Source organism: Gopherus evgoodei, chromosome 6 (genome assembly GCF_007399415.2).
Source record: "Gopherus evgoodei ecotype Sinaloan lineage chromosome 6, rGopEvg1_v1.p, whole genome shotgun sequence".
NCBI lineage: Eukaryota > Metazoa > Chordata > Testudines > Testudinidae > Gopherus > Gopherus evgoodei.
In genome coordinates, this window is record NC_044327.1 from 60,200,829 (window position 1) to 60,224,241 (window position 23,413).

The window sequence follows — 23,413 nt, forward strand, 5'->3', positions numbered from 1 at the left end:
ACCAACCTCCCTTCTTGCCAAGTTCCATAGCCTCCTCACACAGACGCCCAAGAACACGAGGGGCGGGAGGCTATGGGGACCCACACACACAACCCCAGAGGATCACTCAAGCAACAGAAAGCTGGCATATGCAAACTTTTGATTTGGTTTCTCGACTTGTCCTTCCCTCCTCCTCCACACACCTAACTCCCCCCCACCCCAGTTTGCCTTCTGATTTCTCTCAATGTGTTGTACAACAAATAATACAAAACAGTTTTAAAACAATTTAGACTTTATTTCCTTTCATATATATATAGGGGGGGTGGGTAACTTCAAGAGAAACAAACACAATTGCCACACCGTACCATGGCCAGTCATGGAACTGGCTTTCAAAGCTTCTCTGATGCACAGCGTGACCTGCTGCGCTCTTCTAATTGCCCTGTTGTCTGGCTGTGCGAAACTGGCCGCCAGGCGAGTTGCCTCAACCTCCCACCTCACCATAAATGTCTCCCCCTTACTCTCACAGAGATTGTGGAGCACAAATAAGCAGCAAATACAATTGAAATATTGGTTGTGCTGAAATCTAACCGAGTCAGTAAGCTGCGCCAGCACACTTTCAAATGTCCAAAAGCACATTCTACCTCCATTCTGCACTTGCTCAGCCTATAGTTGAACTGCGCCTTACTACTGTCCAGGATGCCTGTGTACGGCTTCATGAGCCATGGCGTTAAGGGGTAGGCTGGGTCCCCGAGGATAACTATAGGCATTTCAACATCCCCAACAGTAATTTTCTGGTCTGAGAAGTAAGTCTCTTCCTGCAGCTGTTCAACCAGACCAGAGTTCCTGAAGATGCAAGCATCATGCACCTTTCCCGGCCATCCCACTCTGAAGTCGTTGAAATGTCCCTTGTTATCCACCAGTGCTTGCAGCACCATGGAAAAGTACCCCTTGTGGTTTATGTACTGGCCGCCCCCGTGTGCCGGGGCCAAGATAGAGATATGCGTTCTGTCTATTGCCTGCCGCAGTTAGGGAACCCCAGTGCATTAAAGCCATCCACAATGGTTTGCACATTTCCCAGAGTCACTACCCTTGATAGCAGCTGGTCAATGATTGTGTTGGCTACTTGCTGCCCTGTAGCCCCCACAGTAGATTTGCCCACTCCAAACTAATTCCCGACTGACTGGTAGCTGTCAGGCATTGCAAGCTTCCATAGTGTTATGGCCATTCACTTCTCAACTGTGAGGTCTGCTCTCATCTTGGTGTCTTTGCGCTTCAGGGCAGAGGACAGCAAGTCATAAGTTCCATGAAAGTGGCCCTACACATACAAAAGTTTCGCAGCCACTGGGAATCATCCCAGACCTGCACCTCTATGCGGTCTCACCAGTCTGCGCTTTTTTCCCAGGCCCAGAATCAGCATTCCATGGCATAAACCAGGCCCAATGCCACCATGATCTCCCAATCACCACATGCCATGCTTCTAGGAATGTCTGGGTCCATGTCAAATAAATTTTGTACTGTAGATGCCCCCTTAGAGGGAAACTTTGGCCCAGTTAACATGTAGTTAAAGTAGAACAACTTCAACAGAAAAGCCTGAGGGAACGCCCACAGCAGAATAGCTCCCAATCCAGTATTTAGGTCATTCATTTGTGAGGTAAGAGAGTAAGGTTCAACTCCCATGTCAGCAAACAGAAAGGGAATTTGAATCACAAAGCCCTAATTTTTAAACCAAGCTCCCAAACCACTGCACTACCAAAAGATTTGCAGGTTGGCAGTGGCCCAATTATTATTTAGTGATAGTGGACCAGCTTTAATAGGAAAGACTGAGGGTGCCCCACATCAGAACACCTAGTCCATCAGGTAGGACATTCGCTCAAGAAGAGGGAGATGCTCTTTAAGTCCTTCCTCAGCAATCTGAGGGAAAGGTGAACCAGCCTCACGCACATGCTGTGTGGGCACCCAACCAGTTGGACTACAGAGGGATTCTTGGCTAACCATGGGCCCAATTACTATTTAATGAAAATGACATGGGCTTAAGACACTGCAAACAGCAACCCACATCAGTCTATCCCATAAATCAGTGACTGGGGGTACTCACTTGAGAAAATGCAGATTCCTCCTGTTCAAATCCCTTCTGATCAGGCTCAGAGGAGAGGAGGAAATTAATTAATCCACTTTCTACCACTTAGTGGTTTCCACAGCTAGGGAGTCCTCAGGTGACTCCTCTATTTCATGTGAGATTGTTAAAAACCTGCCTAATGTTCCCACAAAACTGCCAAGGGATGGGGAAGAGGGCTCCTGTGTACACTTTCGTGGCAAAGACAGACTATTTTGTACTATGTTTATCAAGACTATGTATGCCTCAGTTTCCCTTTTAGGCTCCATTGTTACTTGGTGAGTGGAAAAGGCCTGTTGCTCTTGGGGAAGGCTAATACATAAGTGTGAATAACACTTAGCTGTCCGGGACTAAGTGGATCATTGGACAAAGAGGGGCTGATGCCTTAGCACAACCCCCCTACACACACCATAAATGGTGCCTCAGAAGACCATGGCTACGCCAATGGCTGCACATTGACACCTAGCAACCAACGACTCAGAGGGGCAGGTACTGCCCCATTGGGCCTTAAGGAGCCTGAATATCATTTCCTCAGCTTGAGAAGAAAGAGGGGCGGGGGTGATAAGGAGGTGGATGATAAGAGCTGGCAGCTGGAGCTCAACAAAGGAAGTAAAATGGAGAAGACAGACAGAGCTTGAACCAAGGGGTTGATTACAGCTTGGCTGGGCTCTGGGTTAACCAGGCTGGGTTGTGCTTTAACATTCAGTTCTCTATACTGCCATCAGGACTTCCTAGGAGGTGGGCCAGTTGATAAATAAAGTTGACTGCACAATGCTGTGGGAGTGTCAATGCAAATACTTGGTGAGGCACATTATTCCCTGAAGAGCATTCACAACTCTATCAGCGCTCTGTCTCGAGCAGACTCACTGAACAGAGCTCAAGGTGGGAGGCAGACATGATGCGGGCCCAGAGGTGCAGTATAAGCCATGTGGCTTACCCTGGCAGGTGAGCAAGTCAGGACAGCAGAGATTAAGATTTATTGGGGCCCTAGAGCACAAAGAACATTTGGGCCCCCCGACATCCTTCCTGCCACAGGGCCCCGCTCCCGGCGCCTCCCCTTCCCCCAAAGCTGAGCCACCTGACCTGGCCAGAAGCTGGGCCATGTTAAGAGCTGCACAGGGAGTCTGGGCTGCTGTGGGGAGCCCTGGACCCACCACCCAGGGGGTAAGTTGCAGCCGGGAGGTAAGGTCAGAGGCTAGGGTGACCATATATCTCAACTTTATAGAGACAGTCCTGATATTTGGGCCCCTTTTTCTTAAATGGGCTCCTATTACCACATCCCCTCCACCCCATCCCAATTTTTCACACACGCTTTCTGGTCACCTTAACATGGGCTGCTGTCAGGCACACTGCCCCCAGGGCAGGTGCTGGGCTTGGGACTCCCTACAGCTGCCCAGGCTCCCTAGGCTGCTCTTACTACAGCAAAGGGCAGTGGTCCTCAAACTGTGGGGGTGCACTGCCATAGAGGGGCACAGAGAAATGCTTGGGGGATGCAGAGGGTCCCGGTTCAGTCTCCCATGTGGGGTCGGAACACCAGCCAGGTCTGATGTGCCCCCTGCTTTGGCCCAGCTGCAGCCAACCACCCGGCTCTACTGCTGACCACAGCTCCCACTCCCATCTCCAGCCCCAACTCCCGGGGTGGGTGGGGGCCAAGCGTAATTGGGACAAATGCCCAGGTTTGAGGAAAAGGGGCTTGGGGATGAGGATGAGTAGTGAGACTCGGGCTAGCCCAGCACAGGTGAGGAGGAGAACTTGGGTGAGTGGCTTGGGCCAGCTCTGCGCAGGGTGAGATAGAGACTTGAGCCAGTGCCACACGGGAGGGAGGACCAGATCCATGAAAAGGGGCAGGCTGTGGGGGAGAGAAGGAGAAGGGAGAGGGGCTCGGGTCACCTGTGTGCAGGGAGGAAGAGAGAGGGGCTCAGGCCAGCACTGTGCGGGTCAGGGGGGGAGGGGGAGAGGGGGGCAAGGGCCAGCTCCATGTGGGGAGGGAGAGAGGGTCGGGCAGGGTGTGTGGGTGGGGGGGTGGATGAGGTGGGGGGGAAGCCCTCAAGCCAGCTCCATATCAGGCTCAGGCGATCTTCTTGCCTAACGCCAAACAGGAGAGAGTGGGGGGGGGGGGCGATGTACACTCCCTCCCACAGCTCCCTCTTCCAGCTTGGCCAGGGGGCAGTGCTTCAGGGAGTGGGTTTGGGAGCATCGGGGCAGGCACAGCTCAGGCACTGTTTTGGGCAGCACACATCAAAGGCAGCAGCCTGGCACATCTCCCCTGGCCTCTTGTACCTGCTGCAATGGGGGGAGGTTCTCCCTTACACTTGCCTCTTGAAACTGCTGCATTTGACATAACTATTCTTTAGGTTAGCAAGCAAGTGAGGCTCCTTTTCTAGGCCAGTGGTTCAGCTATGCCCATAGGATGTGGGCAATGCTGCCCTGTACCCCTTAAGAAAGCAGTATTTCCTGCACCCTGGCTGTGCATCCAAACTTTGGGCTGGTGTAATGAGGCTGTGTAAAGTGAAACTGTTCCACTTGACCTAACTATTCTTTGGGTCAGCCTCATGGTAAGCTTTCCTCTGCTTGCTGTTGGTTAAGCTCCAATGCTGGTGAAATGGTGGCTTAGCCACTGGCAGAGCTGGCTTTAGGGAGTGCCGGGCCCAATTCAAACATTTTGGGTGAGGCCCCAGTAGGGATGACAGGAAAAAAAAAAACATGTTAAAAAAAGTCTTTATTTCTTAACAACCGGTTCCCTATAAAAAGTTCTGATTTAATGGATTTGCCACAGTATGTATTGTTTGTACCAATAGGGTTACCATACGTCCGGATGGAGATTTAAGAACCAAAAAGCCTGATATATCCGGGAAATACAGATGTATGTTAACCCTACCTAAACTTTTTTTTAAAAAAGATAGGCCTGAACTAGAAATGAGCTCCATTTCACATGTGTGGGTCTCTACCACTCCCTGGGTTATGCTAGGGTGACCAGATGTCCCGATTTTATAGGGACAGTCCTGATTTTTTGGTCTTTTTCTTATATAGCATCCTATTACCCCCCATCCCTTGTTCCAATTTTTCACACTTGCTGTCTGATCACCTTAGGGTGTGCGGTCCCAGCTGCTCTCTGCCCTCCCCCCCCCCATTGAAGCAGGTGTGCAGTGTTACTGCCCTCGGAACTGCAAGGCACCAGTGGATATGGGGCTGGCTGAAGGCAGGGCAGGGGCTGAATGGAGGTAGGGTCTGGCGGCATGCAGGGCAAAGGGTGCGGGGCTGGCTGGAGATAGGGTAGGCTGGCTGGCTTCGAGCAGGGTCAAAGGGGGATGTGGCATGGGTTGGCAGGGCAGGAGACAGAAGAGTGCTGGACAGGTTGGCTTCCGGCAGGTGGGGTGCGACAGGGGTTGGCTGGAGACAGGTCAGGGGTGCGGGGCTGGTGCAGGGCTGATGTGGGCAGGTCTGGTGCAGGAAGGGCAGAGGGTGCAGGGCTGGCTGGATATAAGGGCTGGTGTGGGCAGGGCAGGGGAGTACAGGGCTGGAGGCAGGGCAGGGGGTGCAGGGGCTGGCTGGAGATTGGGCAGGGGGTGCGGGGCTGGCTGTGGGCAGTGGGTGCGGGGCTGGCTGCGGGAAGGACAGGGGGTGCGGGGCTGGTGCAGGCAGAGGGTGCGAGTACAGTGGGTACAGCACATCCTGTATGGTGAGTGCCCCCTCCTCTTCCCTCCCCCATCGGGATAGCAGCAGCAGCCTGGGGCTTGGGGGGCTATTTAAAGGGCTCAGGGCTCCCCTGCTTCCACCGCCCGGCCCTGTAAATAGCAGAGGGAGCCCTGGGGAAGCGGAGGGGCTCTGGTGGCAATTTAAAGGGCCTTGGGCTCCAGTCCCTGCTGGGAGTCCCAGACCCTTTAAATTGCCACTTCGGGAAGCTGGGCCACCCCGGTACGGCGCACTGGCTCTTGCCAATACGCCGTACTGGGGATTGGGCGCGGGGCCCTCTTAGGGGTGGGGCCTGATTCAGGGGAATTGGTTGAATTGACCTAAAGCTGGCCCTGGCCACTGGGCCCATTCCCAGAGGCTCTGGCCAATTGAGGGTGGGAGGAGGCAGAAAAGTGGGCAGCCTGATGTTCAGACCTGCTCCACCCACCCCATGCTTCTACTGGGGTCAGGGCACAGGGGCTTGCCGTACTCCACCCACCCACCTAGCACTCCTGCCAAGACGCCCCCGTTCCCCAAACCTGCTTCCTAGAAGTGTCAGGCGAGGTGGCTGAGCTAGGCAAATCCCTGCACTGTAAGCCAGCTGCCCAGCAGGAGTGCTGGGTGGGAGATGCTGGTGGGGGCAAGATCCTGCATCCCAACTCTATTTCCCCAGCAGGAGCACACGCAGATGGACAGAGTGGGGAGGGGACCAGGGCCCCACAAACCCCTAATCTGCCTCTGGCTGGATGTGTATGAGTTGCTGGTTCAACTCCTCTTGGTCTGTGCTTTGGAAAGGGCCGTCCTGAGGCACTAGAGTGTATCCTGGTCTTTGGGCTATTCTGCGGCAGAGGTTCCTTGACACTGTTCTACTTAAGTTAACTGTGTTTTATACCATATGCAGGCCTGGGTTCCCCTACTTGTGGGGAACCTTGTGGTTGAGCTTAAAGCCTGGTATGTGGGAGAGGCTGGTTTGCATTCCCCCGCTCCCACCACCCTTTGGCCTTCTGGCAAGCAGTGTAAAGAGTGCTATTCTGCAGACCAAATGTAGGCTTTTATGTTTAGTGCATAGCATGGAGGGGCTCCCACTTGAAGCTGTTCCACCAGACAATTATTCTTTTGGCTAAGTTGAGTCAGAGTCATGCTGTATTCTGGTGGTTAGGGTACACAGTTGAGTTCTTGGAGATCCTTGTTCACATAACCAGTCTGCATTGTTCAATGGTGGTTTATACAGGGATTTCTGATGACTACCCTTTGGGCTGGGACATCTTTGGCCAAACCATCTCTCTTTCTCAAGCAGCCATTGTCTTCTTGGGCCAGAGAGAGGATTTGGACAGGAATTGCTCACCTCTGGCTCTCCATGAGTGCGCTTAGTTCACACCCAGGTCAGAGAAGGGGGCTGGGGGTGACCTGAGGTATCCTACAGCCTGGGGGCATAGCCTAGGCACTGGGGGGACAAAAGGATGACTGAGGTCTTTTGTGTGAGCCCAATTACTAGTGAATTAAGACAGCAAAACTCACTCCAAATAGTCTACACTTCAGTGACAAGCCCTTGTAACTCAAGCACTAGTTCCTTTCTACACTGGCAGATGGAGGATTTGAATCAGGATCACTCACACCCCAGAGGAGTCCTATAATCCTGATACCACAGAGGAACTTGGAGGTAAGCTTTATCCCAGCTAACATGTAGTTAAAGTGGAACAACTTCAACAGAAAAGACTGAGGGAGCTCCAATGTCAGAGTGTCTCTGTGATGTTGCACTCCATATGATTTTATGAAAATATGCTTATGAGTGTGAATATAATGTAACTGGAATATGCATCATGCAAAAGGTCTCTTGTAAGGTATCATTACAAAGCTTAGCATCTACTGAGTGTGGTCATCTTATTTGTATAAATCTATCATTCTTGTATCTGAAATTAGAAATATGAAATATAACGCTGAGGTCCCATTGTAATTATGCAACATATGAGCAATTAATGGTGGTTATGGAATCTTGATGGTTCCCATCAACTATGCCAATTGGGAGTAAATGGCTCTATTTACTTGCAAGCCTTCCTGTGAGTCAGGCCAGGAAGCGTGAACTTTTGGGGGATCTCACAGGACATGTGACCATGTTACCTGGTACTGGAATCCATCTTAAACCTGGTGCTTTTCCATTTAGAAGGAGAGGTTGGGACCCAGCGAGCCAAAAGAGTCCCGCCTTGTGCCAAAGCTATATGGGGGGGGGGGGCGGGGGGTGGAATAGAACAAAGGAGATGACAGTCATGAGAAATCCCTTATTTACCACCTGAGCTGGATCTAACAAGAACTGTACCAGGGAAAGGATTGGGCCCAGACTAGGCAGGAGTCCAGTCTGTGAAAGAAGCTTATCGGAACATCTTGGAGGGTCAAATTTTATCTGTAATCAGTTTCTGAATGTTTTAGGCTTAGACTTGCGTGTTTTGTTTTATTTTGCTTGGTAACTTACTTTCTTCTGATTGTTATTACTCGGAACCACTTAATCCTACTTTTTATACTTAATAAAATCACTTTTGCTTATTAATTAACCCAGATTAAGTAAGTAATACCTAAGGGAGCAAACAACTGTGCATCTCTCTCTATCAGTGTTATAGAGGGCAGACAATTTATGAATTTACCCTGTATAAGCTTTATACAGAGTAAAATGAACCAGCTTCAAGAGGAAAGACTGAGGGAACTCCCACATCAGAATAGTTCCCAATCCAGCGTTTAAGTCATTCTCTTGAGAGGTGAGAGAGTACAGTTCAAATCTGGTGTCAGCAAACAAAGGGGATTTGAACCAGCAACTCTTCCTGTTTTAGGCAAGTATACAAACCACTAGTTTGGGTCCAAGGTTGGGAATGACTAACAGTGGCACAATTTCTCTTAATGAAGGTAGATTAGTTTCAACAGGCACATCAGGGGGCCCACACATTAGGATAGTTCCCAGCCCATCACTTAGACTTAGCAAGAACAAAAGGAATTTGAACCAGAACCATCCCTGACCTAGGGAGTACACAAAGCACTCAACAACCAGGGATGCTTGCTTTGCTTTCTGACTCTTTGGCCCAATGACTATGGAATGAAAGTAGAACAGCTCCAACAGAAAAGACCAAGGGAGTTTTCCCCACATCAGAATACCTCCTAATCCAGCAATTAGGCCATTCACTTGAGAAGAGGAAGACAGCTCTTTAAGTTCCTCCTAAGCAAACAAAAGGGCGAGTTGAATTAGTCTCAGCCACATGCTTAGTAAGTACCCAAACCACTGGACTACAGTGGGATTCTTGGGTAGCTAGTGGCCCAATCACCAATTACGCATTCAGCTTTGTGAATATAGCTGCTTGGGGAGGCTAGCTCCTCAGCCCACCTGTGGCCCCGCCCATACTCCACCCCTGCTCTGCCCCAGACCCCGCCCTCTCCCTACTATCTCCCTCCTCTCTTCCCTCCCACTCCCTGATCACCCGCTTCCAAACAAATCCTTGAACCCAAATGAAACAAAGGACATTTGAAAAAAACACACTTCTGCAATTTCTTTCTAAAGAAAATGGAGCATGTTTTTCCATTGCATGCCAGAAAGTGAAGACTGAGCATGCAGAAGGTACCTAATTAAAAGCACTAAATTTGGGATGTCAGGCATAGGTTTTTTGATGTACCCTGAAGTTTTTGAGAGATTTATTTGCAAACACTTTGTAGAAAGGGCAAGTCAGCTGTCCTGCTGAATACAAGATTAATGGAATACATGATGCTGTTCTTCTCTGTTTTACATTTTCTTAATCAATATTTCTAAGCTGATTTTATATTTTAAACATACTCTTAAGCCTTCATAAAGTAATCATTCCAGATAGCTTCATATTTAACTCACTGAAACAAAAACATTTTTAAAATAATTTGTCAAGGAGGTTTAGGGTGTTCATAACAATGTTCGCTGATTTTAGAAAAAGGGAACACTAATTTACTTTGTGTAATCTCCATAACAATAGACATGTTTATGATATTCCACCAACTTTAAAAAATATGTTTCCAAAGATTTTAGGCATAAGAAAGGATTTTATAGTTTTAGTAAGGTACAGATTCTGCTAGATTCGACAAACAAGACTGAGGGAAAGGACAGCTCAGTGGTTTGAGCATTGGCCTCCTTAAACCCAGGGTTGTGAGCTCAATCCTTGAGGGGGATGATTTGGGGCAAAAATCTGTCTGGGGATTGGTCCTGCTTTGAGCAGGGGGTTGGACTAGATAACCTCTTGAAGTCCCTTCCAGCTCTAATATTCTATGATTCTCTTAAAACTTCTTCTGACTATTTGATCAACTAAAGAAAGGGAAATTTGTCTGTCCAGCTATCTAGCAGGAAAGGGGTGCTGTCCCTTTAAGGACTCTCTTCAACAGGGTAGTGAAGGGAGAAAGGGATGGACGGGAAGAGTTTGGAAGCAAATTTTTTTGTACTATAGTAATTAAAATTAAAATGTGTATTTTAGATAAGGGTGGTCCTTTGAAGGATTTATTTAAAAAGCTATATGGCTGAAGATCCAAGCATTTAAGCCGAAAGATGAATACTCAAATTGTGCATCTTAAAATCTATGCAAGATTTTTTAGAGATGTGATTTTATAAGTTTCAGCAATACCTGGATCCATCGGTCTTCAGCTGTCATTATGACTGCGTTGATCACAACACATCCACCATTCTTCTTGCACTCTTGCCTTTCTTCTGCACATTCGTCCAAGATGTTTAACAATGTCATCTTCCCATCTTCTTGAAGGCTGATCAGGTGGTCTCTTCTGCTCTTGTGGATCCACTCAGCAATGATTGCAGTCCACATATTGTCCGTGAGCCGTGCTGTGTGGCCCACCCATTGCATCTTGTTATATCTGCTTCCCATGACACTATCTTTCACACCGCTGCGTTCTCTGATCATGTCATTTGGGATGCGATCCAAAAGGGAAATTCCCGATATAGCGCATTCCATTGCCCTTTCAGCTACCAACAGCCGCTGCTCTTCTCTCTTCATCAGTGCCCACGTTTCACTGCCAGCACTGTTGAATTGAAGATATTTGTACATGTCATCTTGTCGATTTTTCCTTTGAGGATGCCCTTGATGGAATTAAATGCACACCATCCTCCCCAAATCCTTTGTGAGAGTTCTCCATTCAGATCTTGGAGCATATTAACTTCTTGGCCTAAATATATGTACTGTTCCACTTCTTCGATTTCTTCTTCTGTTACCAGTATTTGGCTTTTTGTAAGACATCTGATCGTAGGTATTTTGTTTTGCAGTGGTTCATTTTCAGGCTGACCTGTTGTGGAAAAGACCACCACCTATTCGATTTTGGTCAGACAGGTCGAGGCACCTTTATTGATAAAACAAGAGTACAAGTATGCATAAAGGGAGAGACAGAAAATTCCATGCAAGGAAAAAACTGCTCTCTCCTTTACAAATTTTACCAAGCTTATAAAGGCTAAAACCGCAAAACGTCATATTGATTACACAAGTTATTTGCTTATTTTTGGTAGTTAATATTGCACATCAGCAGGTTATTTACTGTAAATTCAGCTTGGGGTATTTCCAGTTAGGGTCTTTTGCAATTACATTGTCTTATGACTTTTGGTTGCGAATACATATTGCACAAGCTATTAGCATATTGCATAGGTCACACATTTTGGCAGTGATTAAGCTGGTCATCTGACAATTCCACCTGGCAATTACTGTAAGTAAGCAATAATACTATGCTGTATTTTGCTTTAAAGCCAGACTGGCAGGAAAAGACCCCTGGTCCCTCCCGGCCCAGTTCCTCTTTTGTCAGTGTCTATACCCTATTTCTTAATACTTGGTTTCCTCCCCACCCAGTGCGAGACATTGCTGATAAACAAGTTAGGTCTGGATATATGGGCCTATAAACTAATAAAGCTAAAAGCATTTAATTGTTACAATATTATATGTTAAGATTACAGATGCTTATAGACAATGGTAGAGCTCTGCAGCAGGGACAGATAGATTACTATTTTAATCATGGCCCTGGTACAGTATCCAACCAGTGACAGCAACCTCCAAAAGGCTGTGGTAGCAAGACAAGATCCCATATAAACAGTTGCAAAGCTCTATCCAACGAGACAGGGCGGGGGGGGGAGGGGGGTTATGTTCCCTCACAGACCTGACTGCTTTTCCTGTCAAGTCTTCCTAGCATGCTCTGTAGTTGGTTGGTGCTTTCGGCAATTAGTACACTGTCGTCCATGAATCTGAGATGAGATAATCATTCTCTGTTTATATTAACACCACTCCTCCAATTGATCAGGAACACACTAATGAAATATTTTTAAAGCAAATTTTCAACTAAGGGCCTGTAGACTAACATGTTCTGAGTAAATATTACAGTAATGCACAACTGTTTTTATCAGTAAATTCAGAAACTGAAAGTATATACTTAAGGGTTGGCAAATGCCTGTCAAATGGCTTCATTACTACTTGAATGGCTCTTTAAAAGTTGCAATGTTGTGCTAATAGGTCTGGAAGGCTTTTTCACTTTTACATTATAGATCCCCTCTGGAGGAAGACTCACCATGCTGCAGAAGCTAGCCATGGGAGCCTGCAGGAAGAGTCAGAACAGGGATAGGAAGAGGCCGGAGGTGGACAATAAGACTCAGGGGTGCCCCAAATTTTTGGGTGCCCTAAGCAGCCAGGTATGCTGCTTATGCTTAAGGACAGCCCTGCCAATTATTATTTAATGAAAGTGGCACAGGCTCAAGAAGCTGCAAAGAGGAACCCCCATCTGTATCCCATAGGTCAGCATGTGGGGCACTTCAGAGAACACACCACAAAACAGCCAATCTTTTGTGACTAAGTGGGATTATTATGTAATATGTTTATGAAATCCATGTGCACCTCAGTTTCCCCTGTTCTTCATGGTTACCTAGTGGGTGAGAAAAGGATGGTTGCTCTTAGAGCAGGTTAAGATACAGGTGCGAATGACACCTAGCTGTCTGGGATTAAATGGGTCATTGGAAAAGAAGGGGCACCATATCAATGGTGCATCTGAGATGACAATGGCAAAGCCAATTGTCCAGACATTGACACCTAGCAACCAACAACCCAGAGAGACATGGACTTCCCTACCTATGCTTAAGGAGCCTGAACAGCATTTCCCAGCTCGAGAAGAAAGGACTGGGGCGGTGGGTGATAAGAGCTGGCTGCTGGAAGGAGATTCAACTCTCACCTGGAGTCTGAAATCAAAGGCAGTAAAATGGAGGGAGACAGAAAGAACTTGAACCAAGGGCTTAACTACAGCATGGCCAAGCTCTGAGTTAACCAGAATGAACCATGTTTTAATCTTCAACTCTCTGTACTGCCCTCGGGGCTTCCTACGCGATGTTCCAGTTGGTTAATAAAGCTGAGTGTTTGGACAACAGTGTGTGTGTGTGAATGCAAATGCTTGGTGAGGCACGCTAACCCCTGAAATGCATACAAGTCTCCATTAGGACTCTGTCTTAGTTGGACTCACTGAATGGAGTCAGAGTGTGAGGCAGGAGTGCTGAAGACCCAGAGGGCCAATCTAAGGAAGTGGTGAAGCTGTGTGGCTTACCTGGCAGGTGAGCAAGTCTGGAATAATGAAGAGGTTCCTTCGAGAGCCAAAGGTGGGCACCCACTCAGTGTGCAGTGGATGGGGAGAGGAGGCAGTGTCAATACCTAATTTGTCCTAGGGCTTGCCTGGGCTGAGCCCTGGCAGCTCTAGGTTTGGCAGTTCACAGCCTGAGCTCCCCTGGGCTTCCAACCAGCAGCCGCTGCTCTCCAGCCACCAGCTCTGACGCTGGTGCTGCCAACAGCAGCAGTGCAGAAGTAAAGGTGGTGGCATCACTGCCTTCTTAACTGTGCACCTGCCCAGCAGACACTGCTCTGTGGCTGCCATGATCAAGAAGCACGGAGCACGGCAGGCATGGGGTGTAAGGCTGCAGAAGAGAGCTCGGGGCAATGGGTGGGGTAGTGGGGTCCAGGGATGGCAAAATACATTATTCCGTTAGCCATGGATAATCGACTGCCATGACTGGCCTTTCTGTGACTCAGTTTAGCTAGTTGAAACTGCCAGTAGCAATGGTAATTCTGGGCGAAACAATATAAAAACAGAAATCATGCAACAAAAGATGATGGAATAAGGAGAAGAGGGCTTTTACTCTTTAACTGCAAATAGATTATTCAAGGGAAACTTGGAGGTCTTTAAGTAGTGCTAACTGGAAAAATTGAAAAGTTAAGAAACTGGTTTTTCCACTATTTCTTACTTTTCTTCAACTCAGTTGAAGAAAATAGTAACTAAGGCCATGTTTAAAGGCATGTTTCCTACATATTTGATATTTCCTATATTTTCTCCATTTAAAAAAAATGCAGCAAAACAAACATCCAGGCAATCTGTTTAAAACTTCCATCTTTTCTTTGCTAGGTTATGGAAGGTGACTCTCTGAACTGTCTCTGGTAGCTCATACATTTTAAATGAGACAAAGTTACTAGGAAGGAGCATCTTTCGGGCCTTGAGAGTTCAAGCACAAACACAACTCAAATAACTTTATAAGAAAAAATAACTAAAAATGCTGCACTTGGTAAACAGACATTATTCCCAATGTGTACAAGACCACATTGTCATTCACAAGAAGAAATCTACTTTTGATGATAAATTGCTGTAGGCTATCTCAGTCACATTGTGCTCTATAACTACAGTATAAAAAGCAAAAGATAGTCAATAATGCAGAAGTGAATTTTTGATATACTAAGAGGATATATTTTAATTATTTTAATTTAAAATATACCTACAACCAAAACATCATTAATAAAGCTTGCCTCTCCCTTTATCACAATGACTTTGGTTGTTATGTTCTGTCCCTTCCCTTCCCTTCCTCTGTTTTAGTTTAGGGGCTCTCTCTGTGTTTGGAAACTGCTCAGCACATTATATTCTACTATAATCTAAATGCTGGAAAAAAAAATAACCCTATGAAAAAAGTTCACCTGTGAACAATATCCTTATATTAACTTCAATATGCTGTTAAATTTAACTTTAAATAATTGATGTGTGACTTACAAAATAACAACAACAACAAAAATCCATGTCAGATTATGTTCTATATAACACCAGATGTGAATTTCTGGGAGCTGAGAATGACTTTAGTCACTTTAGATTTGGTTTTCAATTGCTCCATTGAAGATGGGTGATGCCGCTTTTAGCCATAAATTATACTCCACTATATAGCACTGATTTTTGCCAACTCCACATTTCCAACATGACCTCTAAATTTGAGGTCCCAATTTTAGACACCCAGAGCATTATTTTCAGAGTTGATCACCCACAACTCTACATGAAGTCTATCGACACTGTAGTTTCTCAGTACTTATGAAAAAGAGGGACTATGGCAGGTTTTAGGCACACAAAAATTGAGGCAAGCAAAATTAATAAACACTGATAGAAATGTTTGCCTTAATATCTCTGTGCTTCATTGGTTTCATTTATGATATGTGGGTAATGCTACTTACCTTCCTTTGGAAAGTTTTTTGAGATGTTTTGCTGCAAATTGTCACGAGAGCTAATTATTACTAATATATAAAACTGCTTTACGTGAAAAACCATTTTAACAGTGTATTGCTCACTGCCTGCCTGTGAAAATCGTGAGCAAAGCCATCAGAAAGAAGAGCCTAGAATTGTCGTTTAAATGCTTCCATTTTCTTAATTGAGTCTAAAATACTATGGGGAGTTTGACTGGAATTATTTTCTATGCTCTACAAGTGTTAGCCAGACTCATCCTAATGGACACATACTAATATCACAAAACCAGTCCTCCTTTTGTGCACTGAATCAGTAAAACTTTCCTGCAGTTGCCATATCACTGCTCATTGTAATTCTTTTTAGAACATTTGGGCTATGAAGTTTCATTGTACATATTTAAAACTCTTTGTTTAGGGATGAGACATTGAAAGTGACATCTAGTTACTTCCATATCCTCAGAGCCTCAAGCCCCTCTGTTTTATTTATTTTGCAAGCTATAAAATGTGCATACAAATTTCCCAAAGTACATTTCATTCACTACAACACTACACTGTCAGTCACTAACCAGAATTAACCTGTAGTGTGAGAAATAAATGATGAGATGAGACCAAACAAGGCACTATGGCAGTGGGCAACCTGTTTCGCAGTATTAGAATTTCCATAACACGTGATCTTGGATGCACTTGTCTTAATACGGAAAGCACATTCTCCTGAAGCATTTCCTAATTAATCTGGAGTGAAATCCACTTGTCCCACATAAAGTCTGAGTAACTGGGTTTCATACTAAGTGTCACTGACCCTGAGAGATGAAAGCCAACTCCCTCAACCCAGGGCCAGGATATGGGGCTGCTGCATGGCAGTCTCTCTGAACTTCTTCTGCTGGGGCCATGTGTTCTGTGTCCATCTCTCTCACGTCCCAAACACATTACAACTCTTTTCACCAGCATATGTGCCTACTCCTGCTGCAGTGTCCAGAAGGTAGTCATGCTTCCCTGAACAATCGCTCCTCCTGCAACTCTCCCATTTTATCACCAGATATAATGTGAGACACCTCGCATTAGACCTCTGAAAATTTTGCGATTTTCACCCTCTTTGAAAATTTCCCTAAGATTAGGTTGGCCAATAAGGACTTGGATCCACACCTCAAATACAAATAACGTTCTGTTTTCAGGGTGTTTCGCATCAATAAACAATGTATTAGTGCTGATGAAAACAAAACTTTGAAAAATCTTTAAATCATTGGTAATGTACTTTTGTTAATAGCCACATGGAACTGCAATGCTGCCTTTTATTTAATTGAGCCATAGAACATTTCAACATATCACAAAATGCAAAAAATTCTTTGTGCACTTGTGAAGATGATCTTCAGTTCCGTTGTGTTTATTATTATATGTTCTGTCTGAAAAATAATGAGTCAAGCATCAGTTTTCAGTCAAATTGATTCATGTAAGCAGTCTGGAGTTATTTTTTTGTTCATGCACTGAATCTCCAACAGTTGGAATTTTCTTTCAAGGCTTTTCGTGATGTACAGTAGCTAAGCACCACAGGTGATATGTACAGCATAATACCCTTTCCATTTATATCAGTACAAATCAAGTATGCTGCAAGTGAAGTCAATGTAGTTATTCATCAAACCATCTTAAACTGATACAGCCAATTAATGAAAGAAATATGTACATCTAGGATAGATGAGAGGATGTTGGACACTGTCAATAATTGCCATTTCTGAACCTTGATGGGTTTTGAAAGGGCCATTTGCTCTCAAAACACTTCTTCTGGCAGTGGTTGGTTTGACCATTGGCTCTGTCACTTGGACCATCTAGGCCTGGCTTGACAGAAGTAACTTACCTCATTTCTTAGTGGGCATGACTGGGAAGGTGAATGGAAGGTTGAGTTGTAAATAGAGGCTTTGCAAACAGTACGGTGGAGTTAGGATGACTGTGCTAGCTAAAATAAGCAGGAATACCCTGATGCTCAGGACCATGGACAAGATAAACCTGGAATGTAAAGATCAGGATCTGCATGAAAAGTACATGGGACAGAGCATACTGTACACGGGTTGGTTCCTGAAAAGTAATCAAGTCAGTCATGAAGCATATGGTGCAAAATAGGGTTAAAAATGTAATGTTCAAATGTGTATTCAGAAAAAGGCTTTCTGTGTAATTTTGGATGTGTGGTATGCTATATACTCACCCTTATGCTTGAGTCTGATCCACTCAGCATAGCTTTACTGTGTGCCACATAAGAGAACCTGACTAATGAAATCTGGAAACTGAGTGTTTCGGATTTCAAAGAACTGGATGAAGGATTCTCCAAGAACTGGACAAAGTATTCTGAATAAACCAAGTGGAAAAGGTCTTGGAGATAATCCCAACATTAGTGGTGCCACGACTTGGATTCCATTCAGCTGAAGCATTTAACCACAGCTTTAATGTCAAGGATCACAACCTATCAGTTTAGCAATGGTGTTGTAAGGGTTTAAATTTGAGGTGGTTTCCAGGGCACTGGAGGGATGGGTTCAATCTAAAGAAAGTCTCTATGGATTCCTCAGGGAAGTGGCAGGGGGGGAGTGGAACTGCATGGAAAAGGAACCCCAACAAATAGTATTAGACACGAAATGCAAAAATAAGAAAAAAAATATGTTATTAAATTATAGTACAGAAGTGTCTCCTATTCAGTAACATAAGGGGAATAGAGGGGAGTACTTTGAATACCTGTGTAAAACAATGGTTGGCAGAGCATGTCTGTTGAAGGCCACTGAAACTCTAAAAAATAAGATCCATAGGTGACCACAGACAGAAAAGTAATTGTAGCCAAAAAATGAGAGCAAAATAGCACAAAGATAAGCTCAGTCTCACCTAGAGAAATCAGTTGAGAAATGTCTCACTTTGGGAGATAAATGATTTAATAAAAGAGAGTGAGGAATTAAAGGGAGCATTTATGCAGATGCTCAAATTTTGGGGTGCTAAAAGAATTAAGCAGGCTGGCGTAATAAAGATATTGGCCATAACATTCAGTAAGACCTTGTCTACACTACACACTTTTGTTTACAAAAGTCAGGTTTCATTGATAAAATGGTGGAGGTGTACACATTGAAAGGCACCTCCTGCCAAGGTAAATCCCCTGCCACACCAACATAATAAAACCACCTCAACGAGTAACAGAGAGCTTTTTGCAACACAGTCAGAATGGTACAGCATCAGTATTGACACTGTGCTTGGTTATGTCACCTTAATTGGCTTCCAAGAGGTGTCCCACAATGCCCATTCTGACTGTCTGGTCAGCAGTTTGAACTCCGTGCTCCTTCTCCATTTAAAGGTCTGATAATTTTTTTAATTCCTCTTCCTGTTTGCTTGGCATGCACAGTTCACACTGCATCTTCCCAGCTGACAAATCCAGCTTTCCGCAGCAGATGCTTTCCCGCATGGAGTGCACTGGAGCTGTTGGATCTGCTGAGTCTATGGGGAAAGGAGGCTGTGGAGTAGCAGCTGAACTCGAGCTGTGGAAACTTTGATAACTACTGACTGATTGCCAGTGGCATGCAGAGGAAGGAGCATGAAAGGGACACACAGAAGTGCCATGCTAAGATCAAGGAGATGAGGCAGGCATGCCAGAAGGCAAGGAAGGCAAACCATTGCTCTGGTGAGGCACGGAAGACATGCCATTTCTATAAGGAGCTGGAAGCCATCCTTGGTGGTTACCGCACCTCCACTGCCAGAGCCCCATGGATACTTCAGGGGGACTGTAAGCAGCGACCAGAAGAGTTAAATCCAATGATGAAGTCGTAGACAAGGAAGTAGAGCTGAAGGATGATGTGGAACACACAGCATGGTTGTCCAGTGGCCTGACAAATCAGGATCTCTTTTCCACTCCCGATAGATTTAGCCAGCCTCAACACACTGGCTCTGGTGCACAGGATGCAGGAGAGGGGAGCTCCAGCAAGTGCTCATTTTGCTTTGATACTGAATGATGAAAAGAGATTGAGCTCTCATGTACTTTGCTATATGATAGAGGAGGAATATGGGATAGAAATTAACAACAGAACCTGTGCATCTATGCAGTGGGACTATGATGGAGAAGTTTGTTAATGTACATGGTTATATCTCCGGAATCCCCCATAGTGATCTCTAGGAAACTTTCCTGTAGGTATTCTGCAATCCTTTGCCAAAGGTTCCTTGGCAGAGCTGCCTGGGTTTTCCTCCCACCCTACAAAACTTTGCCACACCACCTGGCAATTACTTCTGCAGGGACCATAGTGGCACACAGGTGAGAAGCATTTGGAGCTGGTCTGAAGCCACATGCATGCAGGAAATGCATGCTTGCATCCTGAATTACCCTTAGGAGTGAGATATCGGGTTCGATTACCCTAGCCTGTGGAAAAAGGCACCAATGTTCAGAATAGTCTCCCTAGCCACTTGTAGTACCCCCTTCACAAACCACCTTTTGTCCCTTCTTTCCCATTTCCCTTTGCTACCTCCCCTTCATGAATTTACCATATTTGGGACTCGCACCAATCTGTGTGTTAGCCAAGGAACAGTGAGAAAGAGGTGTGTGTAACTTTTGTGATTCGTGGCTGTGAGTGCACTCACAATAGTGTCTTTGTTCACTGTGTCTTTGGTTTCTGCAGATGTGCCCTTGAGGACTCACTCCTCTACACCAGCAGAGCACCTACATCAGGTAAGGCAGTGAACCAGCAGTAAGGAAGATATGTTTCAGGAAATGCTGCAGTCAACAGGTGCAGCACATAGCAAAGCAAGACTGTGGAGGGAGACAATTAATGAAAGACTGAGACTAGAAAAGACACAGGGGTAGGAGCAGAAGACAAAGCTTCTGGAGGACAAGAGAGAGATGATGAAGTCCCTCATTACCCTGCAATATGAGCACATCCATGCATGACTTCCCCTGCAACCACTACAGAACTCTGGTCCATGCCCTCCCCAAACTCCCCCTCCACATTCCTCAAGTGTTCCCAGTCCTTCACAGTACCCTGTGCACTCCACAAAGTTCTGTTTAACAGTAGTGTAAAGTAACTGTTATTAGGAAATAAAAACTTATATGGTAGTACCTTGTAAATGGAAAAAGAATAATTGTATTAAAACTAAGCAATTACCGTATATACTCATTCATATGCTACATTTTTTTAGTAAAAAAGGAAAGCACTAGAGAAGGGAGTCGACTGATGAACAGGTATAGAGAGGGAGAAGTGGGACTCAGCCCCTCCCCACAACAGAGGGAGCAAGGAGAGTCAGCACAGCCAGCAGAGACAGAAGGGAAGAGGCAGGGCCAGAATCTCTCTGCTTCTGGCCACGTTGCTCTCCCCCCAGCCTTCAAAGCAGCCGCAGCTCTGGGGCTGGCAGGCTGCAACTGTGCCACTCAGCCCCACCCCCCAGAGCAGGCTGAGGCCGTGCCACCCAGCCCGCTGGAACATTCTGTGACCGCACCACCCTGTCTGGCCTGCCAGAGCAAGCTGTGGCCATGCCACCCAGCCTGCCAGAGCGCTCCATCCAAGTCAGAGACATCCTCCCTTGGCCCTCCCCAGATAAGGTGGGAATTGATGGGATGGAGAGAGTGTGGAGGTGCCAGGCTAGGAGTGGAGTCATGTCAGGGGTGGTCACAAGGGTTACTCCCGTGACTCCCAGCTTCTCTCCTCCCAAAAATTTCCCACTAGTTTCTGTCCCTGCCCGTTAGGGTAAGCAGCTGGTGCGCCAGGACACTTCGTTTACTTAAGTTTACATCCATGCCTGCAGGCACTCGAGGTGAGCAAACCATCTCGGCCCCCCCAGTGGCTTATCCTGATGGCCCAGGAGCCAAAGTTTGCTGACCCCTGAATTACAGGGTTGGCTTATGAACGGGTTATAAAATTTTTCCATTTTTACTTATCCATCTTGGGGGGAACTGGCTTATGATCAAGTATATAAAAGATTGAAATGACCTAGATTGGAAACAAATCCAACTTATTGATTAGCGTTAAATCTATTAAGGAAATATTATTTAATAATGTTGAGTTTATTAATGTTCCAAGTGTTATTGAATTTCATCAATCTTCAGTCACTGGGGTTTGGTTAAAATGGTTTAAAAACTATTGAAATGACTTTATGTACAAAAAAGTAAACTTTTAAAATGCATGAGCCTGCCAAGGTGGAGCAGCAACAAAACTGAAGGGAGCTTGACATTGGAGCTGAGCTCATTGGGATTGGAAAGTTGCTCTGAAACCAAGCTGAACAGAGATACTGTGGGAAAATGACCAAGCATTTCAACAGAAGCTAGCAATCGTAGTACTGCATCCATTACAGGAGCAAGCGTTTCAGCCAGATTTAGCATTGAGTGTATTGTATTTTGAAAACCAACAAAGCACAGAATTTATTGATAAAGAGTTTTTAACTATTTTATACGTATTGTAACAAAATCAGACCAGACTGTAAGAGTGTTGCATTCCAGGAAGTGGGTTGGTGCAAGCCCATCCACAGCAAAAGGCCTCTCCTCCAGTCTAAGGTGAGGAACTACTGAACCCAGAACCCAAATGAGTACAGGGGCAACAAAAGAAAAGAACAGGGACAGGTGTGAGGGTTAAAGGGTCAAAAGTAGGAAACCTGAAGGGAACACCAAGCAGAGAACCCCAGACAGTGCTCACTGACCCTTGAAGCTATCAAAGTAGCCAGCAGACATGGCTCAGAGGAACTCTGCCCAGATATGTGAACAGAGAGAAGAACGGAAATAGGGCCTAGAGTCACAGATAACCCCCTTGGCCAACATCCTCTCCCTGGTGTTATAGATGGCCACTTTGGCCATCGCTAGGAGGAAGTTGACAAGGAAATCTTGTGACTTCATGGGGCCATGTATGGGGTGTGTATAAATAAGAAGGTGGAGGAAGAAGTCCAGCCAGAACCACAAAAGTAGATCCAGCCCACTCCTTCCACCTGCAGCCCTGCCCCTGTCTCATCCTTTCCTCCCATGGCCCGTTTAGCTAACTTGTTAACCTGTAACAAGTTATAGGTAAACACAGACCAATACAATCACTATCTTCTTCCAATTCTCTAACAATATAAGTCTACATGTCAAAGCTCCGGTCTATCTAACATGGCTTTGTTAGCTATTCACAAGGAACAGCCCTAATTACCATTCACATACATTTCTAATAAGTCTTTAAAGGTAGAATTTGGGTCATTTAGCCTGCAAGTTGCTTAACCTTTCTGGCTCAGTGTCACAGTTATGAAGTTAACAAATCCCCTAAGTACTCATTCTTGATGTAAAAGTTTGCAATAATAATAGAAGTTTTGTGTGGAGAGTTAAAGTTGGGTTCAAAATGAAGAGCATCAGGCATAATGAGAGGCAGATGAATTCTACTCACCTCATTCTGGCTTGTTTCACTATCTCATTTAACATCGCCTTGGCTACACTCACACTTTACAGCGCTGCAGCTGGGGTATGAAAAAACACCCCCTTGAGCGCTGCAAGATACAGCGCTGTAAAGCATCAATGTAATCAGGGCAGCAGCGCTGGGAGCGCGGCTCCCAGCGCTGCACGCTACACCCGTAAGGGATGTGGTTTACATGCAGTGCTGGGAGAGCTCTCTCCCAGCGCTGCCGCTCTGACTACATTCACACTTCAAAGCGCTGCCGCGGCAGCGCTTTGAAATTCCAAATAAGAATACATGGTTAGAACCATCACTATTTCTGCTTTTTGGTTCCCTTCAGCTTCTCTCCTCCTTCTCCTATTTCTCTGTGTCCCCTCTGTTCCGCCTTCTGTATTTTATTAAAATTTGGGCAAATAAATGCTCTCTCTACTTCCCAGTAAAGTTTTAATAGAAGAGCTCTGTAGTGAGGTTTCATAATAATAATATAGAATTAACTTTATAAAATTAATCTTCCTAATCCACTACATTATGAATTTTAAAATAATTAAAACCAAGTTGCACTTGTTTAATACATGAGAAAGTGCATCCTTTGCTTGTGTTTATTCATTTATTAATTTTCTATGGCTCTGCCAGTCAGTTTGAATTAGCAAATTTCTACTTAGGTAATACTTAATATATACAGGAAGAAGGGAGAAATAAGTAATTAAATCATGAATCTTTACAGAAATCATGAAAGATCAGTACTTGTTAAATACAAGACACTAAACAGTACCTTGAATTTGTATGCA

At 45.5% G+C, this 23,413-nt stretch overlaps 1 long non-coding RNA gene across 1 annotated transcript; it reads right to left on the reverse strand.

Moving 5' to 3' along the window:
• Positions 1-764: 764 nt before the first annotated feature.
• Positions 765-22,385, reverse strand: LOC115653687. Its single transcript, XR_004000980.1, has 3 exons — positions 22,241-22,385; positions 15,818-15,821; positions 765-775 (listed from the first exon to the last, which is right to left on the reverse strand). It is a non-coding gene; the product is annotated as an uncharacterized LOC115653687 (long non-coding RNA).
• Between the last annotated feature and the right edge of the window lie 1,028 nt (positions 22,386-23,413).